The 18,599-nt window shown below is 48.5% G+C and overlaps 1 pseudogene; it reads right to left on the minus strand.

Moving 5' to 3' along the window:
* Nucleotides 1–15,498, minus strand: part of LOC147979716 (uncharacterized) — a 75,787-nt pseudogene extending 60,289 nt beyond the window's left edge.
* Between the last annotated feature and the right edge of the window lie 3,101 nt (nt 15,499–18,599).

Genomic DNA, 18,599 nt, shown 5'->3' on the forward strand with positions numbered 1-18,599 from the left:
AAGAGGGGTAATCTTTACACATCCCATGTACTGAATAAGGAAAGAGATACATAGTTGGCTTACAATCGCCACTTCACACAATACATGAATAAAGCATTACATCATCTAGATACAATCAAGGTCCGACCACGGAACCAAAATAAAAGAAGACTACCCCAAATGCTATACAGATCCACGATCGTCCCAACTGGGCTCCACTACTGATCAACTAGAAACGAAAACAACATAACGAACACGAATCTTCATCGAGCTCCTCCTTGAGCTCGGTTGCGTCACCTGCACGATATCATCGGCACCTGCAAACTGGTTTTGGAAGTATATGTGAGTCACGGGGACTCAGCAATCTCACACCCTCGCGATCAAGACTATTTAAGCTTATGGGTAAGGTAAAAGGTATGAGATGGAGCTGCGGCAAGCACTAGCATATATGGTGGCTAACTTACGCAAAAGAGAGCGAGAAGAGAAAGGCAAAGCACGGTCGAGAAACTATGATCAAAAAGTGATCCTAGAACAACCTACATCAAGCATAACTCCAACACCGTGTTCACTTCCCGGACTCCGCCGGAAAGAGACCATCACGGCTACACACGCGGTTGATCCATTTTAATTAAGTTAAACTTCAGGTTTTCTACAACCGGACATTAACAAATTCCCATCTGCCCATAACCATGGGCACGGCTTTCGAAAGTTCAAATCCCTGCAGGGGTGTCCCAACTTAGCCCATCACAAGATCTCATGGTCAACAAAGGATATTCCTTCTCCCAGGAAGACCCGATCAAACTCGGAATCCCGGTTACAAGACATTTCGACAATGGTAAAACAAGACCAGCAAAGCCACCCGAATGTGCCGACAAATACCGATAGGAGCTGCACATATCTCCTTCTCAGGGCACACCGGATTGTCCAAGGTTCCGGTAGGCCAGCCCAGAGTTGCCCCTGGTGGCCACTGGCAGCTGACAGGTTGGACCAACACTCAGAGGAGCACTAGCCCGGGGGTTTAATAAAGATGACCCTTGGGCTTCGGAAACCCAAGGGAAAAGAAAAGGCTAGGTGGCGAATGGTAAAACCAATGTTGGGCCTTGATGGAGGAGTTTTATTCAAGGCGAACTGTCAAGGGGTTCCCATTATAACCCAACCGTGTAAGGAACGCAAAATCAAGGAACATAACACCGGTATGACGGAAACTAGGGCGGCAAGAGTGGAACAAAACACCAGGCATAAGGCCGAGCCTTCCACCCTTTACCAAGTATATAGATGTGTTAATTAAATAAGAGATATTGTGATATCCCAACAAAATATCCATGTTCCAACAAGGAACAAACTCCAATCTTCACCTGCAACTAGCAACGCTATAAGAGGGGCTGAGCAAAGCGGTAACATAGCCAAACAACGGTTTGCTAGGACAAGGTGGGTTAGAGGTTTGACATGGCAATATGGGAGGCATGATAAGCATGTGGTAGGTATCGCAGCATAGGCATAGCAATAGAGCGAGCAACTAGCAAGCAAAGATAGAAGTGATTTCGAGGGTATGGTCATCTTGCCTGAGATCCCGCAAGGAAGAAGAACGAGTCCATGAAGGAGACAAACGAACATAGTCGAACCAAAACTCACAACTCTGGAACGAAACCGAAGCTAAGGCGAGAAGCAACCCGGAAAGAAGCAAACAACATAGTAAAACAACCACCACATAAGCATGGCATGATGCACAACCAAATATGATGCATGTCCGGTTTAAATATGCATGGCATGGCAAAGTGCACAAACAACTCTACAAGTTAAGTGGAGCTCAATATGCAACGAGTTGCATATTGACGAAACACCACAACAATTATTTAGTTCTCTCCCATTTATGTACCCAACAATATTAAATGTTGTTAAACATGGCAAGAGATGAAGCAAAAGTAAACTACACAATCTAAGCAATTTAAATGGGGCCGGAAACATCAAACAACAATTCCGGTAAATCCCCATATGCCTTAGTAATTTATTGCAACAACAATTTAAAAATTTTAATTGTTGTTATCATGATGCGGATGGCATGAACAAGTTTATGCAATTTTTATTAAAAGTTGACAAGGGCATTATGAAGAATTTTGTCATCGTGGCAGAAACGAAAAGGGGTGCCACGGCAACGAATCTGAAAAGGATGCCATGACAACATATCAGTTCCGGTAGCTCATGGAGATACCGGTGCAAAAGGAAAAGCGACAGGAGCGTGCCATGCAAGGACGGTGGGGTGATCCCGGATACCGGGTTCCCACAAGCCGACGGCAAGGCAACGAGGAACTCGCAAAGAACAACTCAGACATGGTGCAACCACGAGCATCTCATACATCACACAACATTCGTTCACGGGCGTCGTCTTGGGGTTATACCTTTGTAGCGTGCATTATCGGAGCGGTTCGAGTTCGATGCGGTGTAGGGGAAGTAGACGTTCTCGGGACGTTCGTAGTGGAAGAAGTCATACACGGGCGCAGTGGGTAGTAGTGGTACTAGCATCTTCGGACTTGTCGGTCTCGATTCTTGCGACGGTAGCGGTATACGTCTCGTTTTCGGAGAGGTACTTGGGGTCATTTGAACTTATCGGTCTCGTCATCTCGAAGGGGTGCTTGACGTTCTTAGCGATTCCGAAGACGACGGTAGAGGTACACTTGTTGTAGGGGTACTTGTCGGATCCACGGCGACGATAGAGGTACAAACGTTCTCGCGGTACTTGGGTCATCGTGGAACTTGGCGTTTGCGGTATTGATAGCTCGAAGGAGTACTTGTCGTGTCCGAGGTCTTCGGCCGTAGTGGTACTTGATGATACGGGTAGTCGAACTTGAGGAAAAACGGGTCTCCTCGGGGACTTGATGCATCCGAATTCTTCGGGTTTGTAGTAGTACTTGGCATTCGGAGTGGTGGTCGTTCGTGTTCAGTAAGTCGTGGTACTTGCCGGACTTGGTGAATCCAAGTGTCTCGGTGGCGGCCATGGTACTCCCTGATTTGGAGGGTCTTGACAATGACAACAGGGGCCAGCAATGGAACGGAGGAGGGCCTCGGGTGGTTGAAGACGCCAGCGAACGTGGGGTGAGGCAGGGAGCAGCAAGGCGTTGCTATGGATCCTGGACGGCGGCGGAGCATCTGCTGGCAAGCAGGTGCGGGGTGGAACGGGAAAGAGCACGGAGGGTCCTGGTGCTGGAGCTTGACGGCGTGGACTTGAAGCGAGGAGGAGGCCACGACAGGATATCGGCGACGTGGACTTGGGGGCGCCGGCGATGCTTGGCGCGATGCTGGGCTCCGGCGGCGCGGTCGACGAGCAAGAGAGGCGGGGTTGAGGATGACAGGTTCGGGCGGCGAGGAGGCGCGACCCTGGAGACTGGGCACGTCGCGCGGGACTTGGGGCGCCCGAGGTCGACGTCTGCGGGCGCAGGGCCTCAGCAGCAGGGGGCGCGACCATGGCGGGTCTTGGCTGCTCGTGGTGGTTGGTGGTGGCTCGGGACGAGGACAAGGGGGGTTTGAGGAGAGAGACGACGTGGAAAGAGGAGGGGATCGAGAGCGAGCGCTCTCTCCCTGGTGGCGCGAGAGGAAGGAAACGAGGGAGAGGGAGAAGTGGGATCGAGGCCTAGGGTTACAGGCCGTGCGGGCTGGCCTCGGTGCGGGTAGCCTAGGTAGGTCGGTGCGAGAGTGGGCCTAGGGAGTCCCAAGTGGGCTGCGGCTGGCCTGAGGTGCAGCTGGGCCTAAATGGCCTGTGGGGCACCCTCTCTCTCTCACTCTAAAGAGAAAAAAACAGAGATAAGGAAGAAAAGAAAGAGAGGTTAGGGGACGAAGTTGGATGCGCGGATAATTTTCCTGGACTCACAAAATGTGCTTTTTCCGAGAAAATAGAAAAAGGCTATGACTGAAAGATTTAAATTCAAACTCATTTGATTTAAATTCAAATGATTTGAATAGGAAGTGAGGGTTGGGAAGGTCCAAAAAATGTTTGGATTTTTGGTGGAGCTCCGGAATATGATGAAAGAATATATGGCAAGGTTGGAGACCAAGAATTAAGATAACAAAGGCATTGAGATAATTTGCAAGTGTGTTATGGTGATATCGCAATTAAAGAAATATTTAAAATAGCTCCCTAATATTGGGAGGATATGTTGTAAAGAGAATCACCATGTGAATTCCCTCGGTTTAAATGGATCAAAGATCCATGCCATTTATTTAGTTGAGTTGCAAAAGATTTATGAGATGATGGCATGATGACATGATGCAAAGAAAAAATAAAAGGGCAGGCACAAATGAAACACACGGCGAAACCCGGAACATATGGAAGTGTTCTCGAGCATCGGTCTCGGGGCGTCACACTTTCGCAACAAGTCGAGCTTTATAGAGAGTAACATTACTGTCAGTGTCAGTCTTCTTCTTGGAGATCCATTTATTCTCAATTGCTTGCCGATCATCGGGCAAGTCAACCAAAGTCCACACTTTTCTCTCATACATGGATCCCATCTCAGATTTCATGGCCTCAAGCCATTTTGCGGAATCTGGGCTCACCATCGCTTCTTCATAGTTTGTAGGTTCATCATGATCTAGTAGCATGACTTCCAGAACAGGATTACCGTACCACTCTGGTGTGGATCTTACTCTAGTTGATCTACGAGGTTCAGTAGTAACTTGATCTGAAGTTCCATGATCATCATCATTAACTTCCTCACTAATTGGTGTAGGCATCACAGAAGCCGGTTTCTGTGATGAACTACTTTCCAATAGAGGAGCAGGTATAGTTACCTCATCAAGTTCCACTTTCCTCCCACTCACTTCTTCTGAGAGAAACTTCTTCTCTAGAAAGGATCCATTCTTAGCAACGAATGTCTTGCCTTCGGATCTGTGATAGAAGGTTTCCCCAACTGTCTCCTTTGGGTATCCCATGAAGACACATTTCTCCGATTTGGGTTCGAGCTTATCAGGTTGAAGCTTTTTCACATAAGCATCGCAGCCCCAAACTTTCAGAAACAACAACTTTGTTTTCTTGCCAAAACACAGTTCATAAGGCGTCGTCTCAACGGATTTCGATGGTTCCCTATTTAACGTGAATGCGGCCGTCTCTAAAGCATAACCCCAAAATGATAGCGGTAAATCTGTAAGAGACATCATAGATCGCACCATATCTAGTAAAGTACAATTACGACGTTCGGACACACCATTATGCTGTGGTGTTCCAGGTGGCGTGAGTTGCGAAACTATTCCGCATTGTTTCAAATGTAGACCAAACTCGTAACTCAAATATTCCCCTCCACGATCAGATCGTAGAAACTTTATTTTCTTGTTACGATGATTTTCAACTTCACTCTGAAATTCTTTGAACTTTTCAAATGTTTCAGACTTATGCTTCATTAAGTAGATATACCCATATCTGCGCAAATCATCTGTGAAGGTGAGAAAATAACGATTTCCGCCACGAGCCTCAACATTCATCAGACCACATACATGTGTATGTATGATTTCCTACTAATCTATTGCTCCCTCCATAGTTCCGGAGAACGGCGTTTTAGTCATCTTGCCCATGAGGCACGGTTCGCAAATACCAAGTGATTCATAATCAAGTGGTTCCAAAAGTCCATCAGTATGGAGTTTCTTCATGCGCTTTACACCGATATGACCTAAACGGCAGTGCCACAAATAAGTTGCACTATCATTATCAACTCTGCATCTTTTGGCTTCAACATTATGAATATGTGTATCACTACTATCGAGATTCATCAAAAATAGAACACTCTTCAAGGGTGCATGACTGTCGGTGTCAAAACCGGCGGATCTCGGGTAGGGGGTCCCGAACTGTGCGTCTAGGTCGGATGGTAACAGGAGGCAGGGGACACGATGTTTTACCCAGGTTCGGGCCCTCTTGATGGAGGTAAAACCCTATGTCCTGCTTGATTAATATTGATGATATGGGTAGTACAAGAGTAGATCTACCACGAGATCAGAGAGGCTAAACCCTAGAAGCTAGCCTATGGTATGATTGTTCTTCGTCCTACGGACTAAAACTCTCCGATTTATATAGACACCGGAGAGGGCTAGGGTTACATAGAGTCGGTTACAATGGTAGGAGATCTACATATCCGTATCTACAAGCTTGCCTTCGACGCCAAGGAAAGTCCCTTCCGGACATGGGACGAAGTCTTCAATCTTGTATCTTCATAGTCTAGGAGTCCGGCCGAAGGTATAGTCCGTCCATCCGGACACCCCCTAATCCAGGACTCCCTCAGTAGCCCCTGAACCAGGCTTCAATGACGACGAGTCCGACGCGCAGATTGTCTTCGGCATTGCAAGGCGGGTTCTCCTCCAAATTCCGTGTACCTGTTGAATAGTGTCCGGTTTCTTGTAAATGTAGTGCTCCTTAGCTTCTACGCCCAATAATGGCCGTTTTCCACGTGTTAAACGAATACGAAAAGTCAGGGTGTTTTTTATATTTACACCCCTAGCCGCGTGAATGAGCCGCCTATTTAAGGGGACGAGGATTTAGATCCAAACCACACCTTCTCCCTTCCGCGAGTATTCATCAGAGCGTATCCGACAGAGGTCCATTCTATCATGGCCGGCCGCCACAGCTCCTCCTCTCGCCCTTCCAGCCCTCAGCCTGGAGATTGGAAGAGGTGCTCCATCCCGCATAGCGAGCTAGTAAAGCTCCAGACCAAGGGATTTCCCCCCGGCCTATATGGTCCTGGTTCGAGCCGGACTTGCCACCTATAATGGCGGAGAGCAAGCGGAGAGCGCCCCCAATCCCTCCAAAGGAGAGCGGGTATGCCTTGCCCCTTACTTAATAAGAGGGCTCGGATTTCCAATTCATCCGTTTCTCCGGGGGCTTCTGGAGTTCTATGGCCTCCAGCTGCACAACCTCATGCCTGCCTCCATATTGCATATCGCGGGCTTCGTAGCCCTTTGCAAGCTGTTTTTGGGCAGCGAGGCTCATTTCGCGCTGTGGAAAAGGCTATTCTGCCTTGTGCCCCGCTCTAAGGAGGGGTCGATATATCAAGAGGGCGGAGCCGAAGTGTGGCGCATCGCCGGGACCGGATATCTATCCAGAACCCCAAAGAAGGCGTCCGAGGACTGGCCTTCGGAATGGTTTTATATAGAGGACGTCCCGCTGCTGGATCTTGTCCGGATCGGCCTCCCTGAGTTCGACAGTGCTCCCCTAAAGAAGCGCCTAAGCTAGCGTCCATGGAGCCCTCAGAGGGAAAGTGATAGGGACGTATTTACCTGATGGGCCGGATAAGATTGTTAGCTCATTCCGGACTGACCATGATCGGGGTCATGGCCGCATGCATCATGCGAGGGGTGCAGCCGCTTCAGTATAGAGGCCGCCCCATGTGGGACTTCAACGGGGAGGATAACGCCACCCGCTACGGCCATAAGGAGCCGGATTCAGCTGCCGCTCTAATAAAGACCTTGTCCGCTTTGTACAAGGGAGAAGAGGAGGAATTTCTCCGAGTCAACCCACGGGGTGGATTTTCTATGTACAATCCCCCAACTTGGGTAAGTGGACACTTTTACTTGCCCATTCGTTTTATATTCCCATTGTCAAATTTTCAGTCTAACGACTTAAACGCAGGAACTGCGCCAGGCTGTTAAACAAATAAACAACCCTCCTCCACAACCCGAGGATCCGGGACGGTCCCTCGACCCGGCCTCTCAAGAGGATCCGGACTTATCTGTGGAGCTGATTGATAGAGTGTTTCATCAATTGAGCAAGGACAACGCCTTGGTGGCCATTACGGCCGATTATCCAGGGCTACTCCCAGCCTCGCAGGTAACTGAGACCGGAGTCCCAGCACTTTGAAAAGGGATCTGTCCTCACGTGTTTTCGTTTGTCGTATGACAACCGTGTTTTGCAGGGGAGGTCCTTAAGACGGGAGGCTGAGCCTGCGGCGACTAGCCAACGAGGGGCGGCAAGGCCCCGCGAGCTGAAAAGAAGTGCGGTCCGGACTGAGGCACCGGCGCAAAGGTATAGCACGCCGCCTTATTCCCAGGTGTTTTTCCTACGAGGCATATTAACACTCGTGCTCTCTTCAGGACGAAGAGACCTCGCCGGACTATATCCGGAGAGGCTGCCAATCGCGCCTCCACCAGCCAGGCTCCAAAGCCTGGTCCGGAAGTGGAGGCGAACACGAGGAGCGCACTAGACGCTCCTCCAACAGAGGATGCGGACAGGCTGTCTGCCACCAATTCCGAGGTGGAGAGTGCCATGAACCACAGGCGTCGCCGGACAGTTCTTCGCAACGCTTGTTTCTCCCAAGAGGCATTGGATGCCTTCAATTCGGGAGACGCGTACCTCCGTGCCACTCAAAATGGTCTAGCCAGAGCCACGAAGCAGTATGTGAAAGACATAGGGGTAAGAAAATTTTGGTAATTATATATATGTACCAGTAGCCCCCGAGACTTGAAACAGTTAGAATAACTGATTTAAGGATCATCTTGTATGCAGGTTCTTGCAGAAAAGAATACCCTGCTGTCCCAGGAGCTGGAAGAGTGCAAAGCCCAACTTGAGGACACACTAGCCGCGGTAGGGGAGCCCAAGGAGACCCCCTCTGGTAATATACGCTTCGAAAGATAAGTACTTTGCGAGGTGCGGCGTGGGTGCAAATCTGACAAACGAAATTGCAGATGGCGCCAGATTAAATCCGAAAGTGCAACAACTCCGACGCCAGTTGAAGGCTGGTGAGAGCGTGCTGACAAACGTGAGGCGGGAGAAGAACAATCTCCAAGATGCCAACACCAAGCTGGGCATTGAACTGAAGGACGTTCGTGCCCAGCTGTTGGACTCCATGAAGGAGAATCAGAGGCTTCGACGCGGCATATATAGTAAGTGCTTAAACGAACTTTGAAAAAAGAGTTCGGCGAGGAAGTCGACTAACAGAGTAATGTCGGTAGGTATGCTAACAGGTCGTCCTGCAGAGGAAATGCCCGCTTCTACAGGTGACCTTCTTCCCGAGCTCTCACAACTGCATGAGCGAGTTCGGCAGGTGATGCAAGGCGTCGCCCCGGCCTTGTGGTCATCCGTCTCCATGCCCGAAGGCCTTGGAGAGCTTGTAGAGAAGCTGAAGGGAGCGCGGCGGCGCTTCCGATTGTGGAAGATGTCGTCCTGCCATCAAGGCACCAGGGAGGCCTGGGCCATGGTGTAGATGCGGTACACGAAGGCTGATCCAAACCACATGGCCGAGGTCAAACCCGTAGGGCCCGATGGGAAGGAGATCCCTGTGAGCTTAGTATACGGCCAAGTAGAGTTGGCCGCAAAGTATTCACAACAGGACTGTAAACTAGACAGCCTATTAGATGGTATTGAAGAGGAACACAATCAGTCAGATTGACTATGTAATTTTAATTGACATGTGTAATGCCTTCTAGCCGGATTGTAGATCGTTTGTCATGGCCGACCTTTTCGCTTCAACCTCGGGACCTGACGGTCCGGAGTGTGTCCGAATACCCTCGCGGTTATATAAGAACCGGGGTATGCATGGAGACCAGGCGTAGGGGTCATTAGTGCTTGAACAGACAAGTGCCCAACTAGTTATGTTATATTACATGGTTAGTAAGAAACATCTTCCAGGGAGAATAGTTCCGTTAGGAGTTCCTTTCCCTGGGAGGCATGCCCTAAAGTGCATGTCCATTCTGCGAAAAGAGGCGCAGGAAAAACATCTGGGGGCGTAGATAATAATAAAAAAGATCATCTTAAGTTCATCATCTTAAGTTCATCGACCGAATATTCCCTTAAGAATGCAAGCTTTCGGCTTCACCCGGTCTGAGGTACACATCCGGCTGACCCGGCAGTAACAATCACAGAGGTGCTCCCTTTACCACCTAGCTGAACAATCGGGAACGTAGGGGTAAGCACAGGAGCCAGGCAACCCAGCTTGGCCAAAACTTAAGTCATATCGATGCATATAATGGCGAATAAAAGGTAAATGCGGAAGTGTGACACATGTGTTGGGCATGAAGCCCGTATAAATAAGCTTCTATTTAAAGAAGCCCCCAGGTTTAATGAGCGCGGATAGCGCGTCATTTTATGAGCCTTTAAAGGCTATAAGAGAAAGAGAGAGGAGAAGGAGAGAACTGAAGACAGAAAGTATGTAAAAAATGGACAGAGGAAGGAGACGAACACAGAGTCCGGCGCTAGGCATAGAATCTTCATAGACGGGCTGCGTTCCATGGGTTCGGCTCGAGTCGGTTATCCGATGCATCTCGCAGGTGGTACGCTCCACCAGTCAGGACTTGGTCAATTATGAAGGGACCTTCCCACTTGGGCTTGAGTTTGTCCTTTTTCTTGTTCGGCAGGCGTAGAACTAATTCGCCAACGTTGTAATTTTTGGCCCGTACTTCTCTGCTTTGGTATCTTCGAGCCTGCTGTTGATAGAATGCGAGCGGGCTTTTGCCACGTCTCGCTCTTCCTCCAAGGCGTCCAAACTGTCTTGCCGATCGAGCTCGGTTTCTCTTTCTTCGTACATGCGCACTCGAGGTGAGTCATGAATTATGTCGCAGAGCAAAACTGCCTCTGCGCCGTACACCATGAAGAATGGTGTGTATCCGGTGGTGCGATTCGGCGTGGTCCGTAGCCCCCAGAGTACGGAGTCGAGCTCCTCTACCCAGTGTGTATTAGATTCCTGAAGGGACCGCACTAATCTGGGTTTGATGCCGCTCATGATAAGACCATTTGCACGTTCGACCTGGCCGTTGGTTTGTGGGTAATAGACGGAAGCATAATCGAGCTTGATGCCCATGTTTTTGCACCAGAGTTTTACCTCATCGGCCGTAAAGTTCGTGCCATTATCAGTGATGGTGTTGTGGGGGACGCCATAACGGTGTACAACCCCGGATATAAAGTCTATCACCGGTCCGGATTCGGCTGTCTTGACAGGCTTGGCCTCTATCCATTTGGTGAACTTATCCACCATGACCAGTAAGTATTTTTTCTTGTGGGTTCCACCTTTAAGGGGTCCAACCATGTCAAGCCCCCAGACCGCGAAGGGCTAAGTGATGGGGATAGTTTGGAGGGCGGTGGGTGGCATATGGCTTTGGTTTGCAAAAAGCTGGCAACCGACGCATCGTTGGACTAAGTCCTGGGCGTCTGCCCGGGCCGTCGGCCAATAAAAGCCTGTACGGAAGGCCTTGCTTACAAGGGACCGAGCTGCATTGTGATGTCCGCCGAGTCCGGCATGAATTTCAGCCAGGAGGTTCCGCCCTTCCTCTTCGGAGATGCACCTTTGAAGGACTCCGGTAGAGCTTTTCTTATAAAGCTCTCCCTCATGGATTTTATAGGCTTTAGATCGCCGCAGTATGCAGCGTGCCTCATTTTGGTCCTCAGGGAGTTCCTGTCTGGTAAGGTAGGCGAGGAATGGTTCTGTCCACAGGGCGATGATGGCCATTATTACGTGGGCTGAAGGTGTTATTTCATTGGCAGAGCCTCCAATTGTGTCAGAGTGTTCGGTGTCGGGCAGTGCGGTTGGGTCCGGGCTGCTATTGCCAGGTTCCCCTTCCCACACTACGGACGGCTTGAACAGTCTTTCCAAGAAGATGTTGGGGGGGGGACTACATCACGTTTTGCACCGATGCGTGCCAGGACATCTGCCGCCTGATTATTTTCCCGGGCTATATGGTGAAATTCGAGCCCTTCGAACCGAGCTGACATTTTTAGGATGGCGTTGTGATAAGCTGCCATTTTTGGATCCTTGGCATCAAAGTCTCCATTTATTTGTGATATTGCGAGGTTCGAGTCCCCGCGCACCTCTAGGCGTTGAATGCCCATGGATACTGCCATCCGGAGACCATGTGAAAGGGCCTCATATTCGGCTGCGTTGTTGGAGTCTGTGTACATTATCTAGAGTACATATTGAACCGTGTCTCCTGTGGGGGACGTCAAAACGACGCCAGCCCCTAGACCGGCCAACATTTTGGAGCCATCGAAGTGCATTACCCAGTTTGAACATGTGCCGTACTCTTTAGGGAGTTCGGCCTCCGTCCATTCTGCGACGAAGTCGGCCAAAACTTGTGACTTGATAGCTCGCCGTGGCTTGTAAGTTATGTCAAACGGGAGGAGCTCAATGGCCCATTTTGCAATCCGTCCCGTCGCGTCGCGGTTGTTTATAATATCGTTAAGTGGCACTTCCGAGGCTACTGTTATTGAACACTCTTGAAAGTAGTGTCGCAGCTTCCGGGATGCCATAAATACCGCGTACGCAATCTTTTGATAATGCGGGTACCGTGACTTGCACAGAGTAAGGATAGTGGACACATAATAGACCGGCTTTTGAAGGGGGAATTTGTGTCCGTCCGTTTCTCGTTCGATGACGAGCACTGCGCTTACGACCTGATGGGTTGCTGCAATGTATAATAGCATTGGTTCGCCAATGTTTGGCGCGGCCAGGACTGGGTTTGTTGCCAAGATGGCTTTTATTTCGTCGAGTCCGGCCGTGGCTGCATCCGTCCACTCGAAGTGTTCGGTGCGCCATGAGTACCTTGGTAAGACAAAAGCCGTCCACTATTGGACTGAGGACCAATGCGGCTGGTGCTCGGACTATTCGGAATTTAGGTTCGTCACTGGCGTTAAAAGTAATAGCCATGTCACTCCATGGGTTTATCGTTGCTACTTGGTAGACTTCGGCAAGGCCGCGGGGTGTTCTTTTTCGCATATTATTTGATGTGAAAGTCTCGAAGACTGTTAATACCGTACTGGTTTCTCTGGGGTGGCTTTCTGTGGCTTCTGGAATTAGAAGATCTTCGCCAATTTTTGCCACTTGCCGGAGTATCCAACATGCTCTAAGGCTGTGAGTTGGTGTGGCGCCCTCTGCACTGTGAATTTTACAGGGTCCATCAAGCCATCCTTCCAGTACGGTTCCGTGCCCTGTAGAGGGCTTTTGCTTTTTGGTATTGAACCCGGGTGTCTGACGATGATGCACCCTTTTATTTCAGACCGGGTTTGTATTCAAGGCCGGATTGTCCCAAAATTTTGTTTCGTTTTTCCAGGCGCTTTCCATCACACAGTACTTTCGTACTATGGACGCCAAGTCAGCAAAGCGTGTAATATCACGGCGACTTATGGCGTTGAGGATTCCCTTGTCCGTGCAATTATTGTAGAAGAATGAAATTGCATCTTCCTCGCAGCAGTCCTTTATCCTATTCATAACCAGGAGGAATCTGGCCCAGTAATGATGTACTGTTTCTGCGGGCTCTTGCCTAATTTGGGATAGATCGCTTATGTACGGGTGGGTGGGTGGAATCAAGTCCGAAACCTCACCCAATCTGAGACCCAGGGGCCAAGGAGTTTCTGAACTCGGACGTTGGGATTCTTGGATGCGGCCCAATGAATCTAGTCTGTCGCCTGACTTTAAGTTCAGGTCTTGAGTGATATCCTCCCCTCCGCGGGTATCCGGATTGGAGGGATCGGGAATCCGGACATAGCTAGTCCTTAAGATAGATGAAGGGTCGCCGCACTGTCCCTCTACCACGGCAACGTGATGGGTGACCTGGGGAGAGTTAATCTCTCTCAAATCGGGTTTAGGCCCAATCTGGTCGTAATCCATAGCGACTCCCAGGGCGGCGATGCGATCCAAGAGCTCGTTTAGGGAAGAGAGCTCCATTAGATCTAGCTGCTCGGCGAATTCCGAGATGAAGTGTAGATTGCTTTCGATGACCCGAGAGGTCATCGTCAGCGCAACAGCCGAACATGCGGTCATAAGGAAACCGCCTAGCCAGAGAGTTTGGCCGACAGCCAAAGCTCCCTTAGCAACGGTGCCGTCTTTAAAGACGGGATGAGGCATCCTTCCTGATGGCGACGGCACAGAGGAACTCTCAATGAAAGCACCAACGTCGGTGTCAAAACCGGCGGATCTTGGGTAGGGGGTCCCGAACTGTGCGTCTAGGTCGGATGGTAATAGGAGGCAGGGGACACGATGTTTTACCCAGGTTCGGGCCCTCTTGATGGAGGTAAAACCCTACGTCCTGCTAGATTAATATTGATGATATGGGTAGTACAAGAGTAGATCTACCACGAGATCAGAGAGGCTAAACCCTAGAAGCTAGCCTATGGTATGATTGTTCTTTGTCCTACGGACTAAAACTCTCCGGTTTATATAGACACCGGAGAGGGCTAGGGTTACACAGAGTCGGTTACAATGGTAGGAGATCTACATATACGTATCGCCAAGCTTGCCTTCCACGCCAAGGAAAGTCCCTTCCGGACACGGGACGAAGTCTTTAATCTTATATCTTCATAGTCCAGGAGTCCGGCCGAAGGTATAGTCCGGCCATCCGGACACCCCCTAATCCAGGAGTCCCTCAATGACCATAAAAGATATTACTCATATAAATAGAACAACCATTATTCTCTGATTTAAATGAATAACCGTCTCGCATCAAACATGATCCAGATATAATGTTCATGCTCAACACTGGCACCAAATAACAATTATTTAGGTCTAATACTAATCCCGAAGGTAGATGTAGAGGTAGCGTGCCGACCGCAATCACATCGACTTTGGAACCATTTCCCACGCGCATCGTCACCTCGTCCTTTGCCAATGTTCGCTTAATCTGTAGTCCCTGTTTCGAGTTGGAAATATTAGCAACAGAACCAGTATCAAATACCCAGGTGCTACTGCGAGCTCTAGTAAGGTACACATCAATAACATGTATATCACATATACCTTTGTTCACCTTGCCATCCTTCTTATCCGCCAAATACTTGGGGCAGTTCCGCTTCCAGTGACCAGTCTGCTTGCAGTAGAAGCACTCAGTTTCAGGCTTAGGTCCAGACTTGGGTTTCTTCTCCTGAGCAGCAACGTGCTTGCTGTTCTTCTTGAAGTTCCCCTTCTTCTTCCCTTTGCCCTTCTTGAAACTGGTGGTCTTACTGACCATCAACACTTGATGCTCCTTCTTGATTTCTAACTCCGCTGCCTTTAGCATTGCGAAGAGCTCGAGAATTGTATTATCCATCCCTTGCATATTATAGTTCATCACGAAGCTCTTGTAGCTTGGTGGAAGTGATTGGAGAATTCTTTCAATGACGCTATCATTCGGAAGATTAACTCCGAGTTGAATCAAGTGATTGCAGTACCCAGACATCTTGAGTATATGCTCACTGACAGAACTATTCTCCTCCATCTTGCAGCTATAAAACTTATTGGAGACTTCATATCTCTCAATCCAGGCATTCTTTTGAAATATTAATTTCAACTCCTGGAACATCTCATATGCTCCATGATGTTCAAAACGTCATTGAAGTCCCGGTTCTAAGCCGTAAAGCATGGCACACCGAACTATCGAGTAGTCATCAACACGCGACTGCCAGACATTCACAATATCTGCAGTTGCTGGCGCAGGTGGTACACCCAGCGGTGCTTCCAGGATGTAACTCTTCTATGCAGCAATGAGGATAATCCTCAAGTTACGGACCCAGTCTGTGTAATTGCTACCGTCATCTTTCAACTTTGCTTTCTCAAGGAACACATTAAAATTGAACGGAACAATAGCACGGGCCATCTATCTACAATCAAACATAGACAAGCAAGATACTATCAGGTACTAAGTTCATGATAATTTAAGTTCAATTAATCATATTACTTAAGAACTCCCACTTAGAAAGACATCCCTCTAATCTTCTAAGTGATCACATGATCCAAATCAACTAAACCATAACCGATCATCACGTGAAATGGAGTAGTTTTCAATGGTGAACATCACTATGTTGATCATATCTACTATATGATTCACGCTCGACCTTTCGGTCTCAGTGTTCCGAGGCCATATCTGCATATGCTAGGCTCGTCAAGTTTAACCTGAGTATTCTGCGAGTGCAAAACTGGCTTGCACCCATTGTAGATGGACGTAGAGCTTATCACACCCGATCATCACGTGGTGTCTGGGCACGGCGAACTTTGGCAACGGTGCATACTCAGGAGAACACTTTTTATCTTGAAATTTAGTGAGAGATCATCTTATAATGCTACCGTCAATCAAAGCAAGATAAGATGCATAAACGATAAACATCACATGAAATCAATAAGTGATATGATATGGCCATCATCATCTTGTGCTTGTGATCTCCATCTCCAAAGCACCGTCATAATCACCATTGTCACTGGCGCGACACCTTGATCTCCATCGTAGCATCGTTGTCGTCTCGCCAATCTTATGCTTCCATGACTATCACTACCGCTTAGTGATAAAGTAAAGCATTACAGGGTGATTGCATTGCATACAATAAAGCGACAACCATATGGCTCCTGCCAGTTGCCGATAACTCGGTTACAAAACATGATCATCTCATACAATAAAATTTAGCATCATGTCTTGACCGTATCACATCACAACATGCCCTTCAAAAACAAGTTAGACGTCCTCTACTTTGTCGTTGCAAATTTTACGTGGCTGCTACGGGCTTAGCAAAAACCGTTCTTACCTACGCATCAAAACCACAACGATAGTTTGTCAAGTTGGTGCTGTTTTAACTTTCTCAAGGACCAGGCGTAGCCACACTCGGTTCAACTAAAGTTGGAGAAACTGACACCCGCCAGCCACTTGTGTGCAAAGCACGTTGGTAGAACCAGTCTCGCGTAAGCGTACGCGTAATGTCGGTCCGGGCCGCTTCATCCAACAATACCGCCGAACCAAAGTATGACATGCTGGTAAGCAGTATGACTTATATCTCCCACAACTCACTTGTGTTCTACTCGTGCATGTGACATCTACGCATAAAACCAGGCTCGGATGCCACTATTGGGGAACGTAGTAATTTCAAAAAAATTCCTACGCACACGCAAGATCATGGTGATGCATAACAACGAGAGGGGAGAGTGTTGTCCATGTACCCTCGTAGACCGAAAGCGGAAGTGTTAGCACAACGCGGTTGATGTAGTCGTACGTCTTCACGATCCGACCGATCAAGTACCAAACGTACGGCACCTCCGAGTTCAGCACACATTCAGCCCGATGACGTCCCTCGAACTCCGATCCAGCCGAGTGTTGAGGGAGAGTTTCTTTAGCACGACGGCATGGTGACGATGTTGATGATCTACCGACGCAGGGTTTCGCCTAAGCATCGCTACAGTAATATCAAGGTGGACTATGGTGGAGGGGGGCACCGCACACGGCTAAAAGATCAAACGATCAATTATTGTGTCTATGGGTGCCCCCTGCCCCCGTATATAAAGGAACAAGGGGGGTGCAGCCGGCCAGGGAGGGGACGCGCTAGGAGGAGTCCTACTCCCACCGGGAGTAGGACTCCCGCCCTTTCCTAGTTGGATTAGGACTTGGGAGGGGGAAAGAGTGGAGGAGAAGAAGGAAGGGGGGCGCCGCCCCCCTCTCCTTGTCCTATTCGGACTGGGGGGGGGAGGGGCGCGCTGCCCAGCCCTAGCCGCCTCTCGTCTCTTCCACCTAGGCCCACTAAAGCCCATTAAGTCCCCGGGGGGTCCGGTAACCTCCCGGTACTCCGGTAAAATCCCGATTTCACTCGGAACACTTCCAATATCCAAACATAGGCTTCCAATATATCAATCTTCATGTCTCGACTATTTCGAGACTCCTCGTCATGTCCGTGATCACATCCGGGACTCTGAAAAACCTTCGGTAGATCAAAACATATAAACTCATAATATAACTATCATCGAAATGTTAAGCGTGCGGACCCTACGGGTTCAAGAACTATGTAGACATGACCGAGACATGTCTCCGATCAATAACCAACAACGGAACCTGGATGCTCATATTGGCTCCCACATATTCTATGAAGATCTTTATCGGTCAAACCGCACAACAACATACGTTGTTCCCTTTGTCATCGGTATGTTACTTGCCCGAGATTCGATCGTCGGTATCGCAATACGTAGTTCAATCTCGTTACCAGCAAGTTTCTTTACTCATTCCGTAATACATCATCCTGCAACTAACTCACTAGTTCCAATGCTTGCAAGGCTTAAGTGATGTGCATTACCGAGAGGGCCCAGAGATACCTCTCCAACAATCGGAGTGACAAATCGTAATCTCGAAATACGCCAACCCAACAAGTACCTTTGGAGACACCTGTAGAGCACCTTTATAATCACCCAGTTACGTTGTGACATGTGGTAGCACACAAAGTGTTCCTCCGGTAAACGGGAGTTGCATAATCTCATAGTCACAGGAACATGTATAAGTCATGAAGAAAGCAATAGCAGAATACTAAACGATCGGGTGCTAAGCTAACAGACTGGGTCATGTCAATCACATCATTCTCCTAATGATGTGATCCCGTTAATCAAATGACAACTCATGTCTATGGTTATGAAACATAACCATCTTCGATCAACGAGCTAGTCAAGTAGAGGCATACTAGTGACAATCTGTTTGTCTATGTATTCACACATGTATTATGTTTCCGGTTAATACAATTCTAGCATGAATAATAAACATTTATCATGATATAAGGAAGTAAATAATAACTTTATTATTGCCTCTAGGGCATATTTCCTTCATTAACTTGGTTTTCTAGGCATTTTATGTGCATAATTCAAATTTGAACTACAAGCACATGCTCCAATGCACTAAAGTTGGTTCAAAAAATCACATGTGTCCTTGGGTGAATTTCTAAGTCCCATGCAAGAGAT

Source organism: Triticum urartu, chromosome 3A (genome assembly GCF_056163025.1).
Source record: "Triticum urartu cultivar PI428250 chromosome 3A, HENAU_Tu73, whole genome shotgun sequence".
NCBI lineage: Eukaryota > Viridiplantae > Streptophyta > Magnoliopsida > Poales > Poaceae > Triticum > Triticum urartu.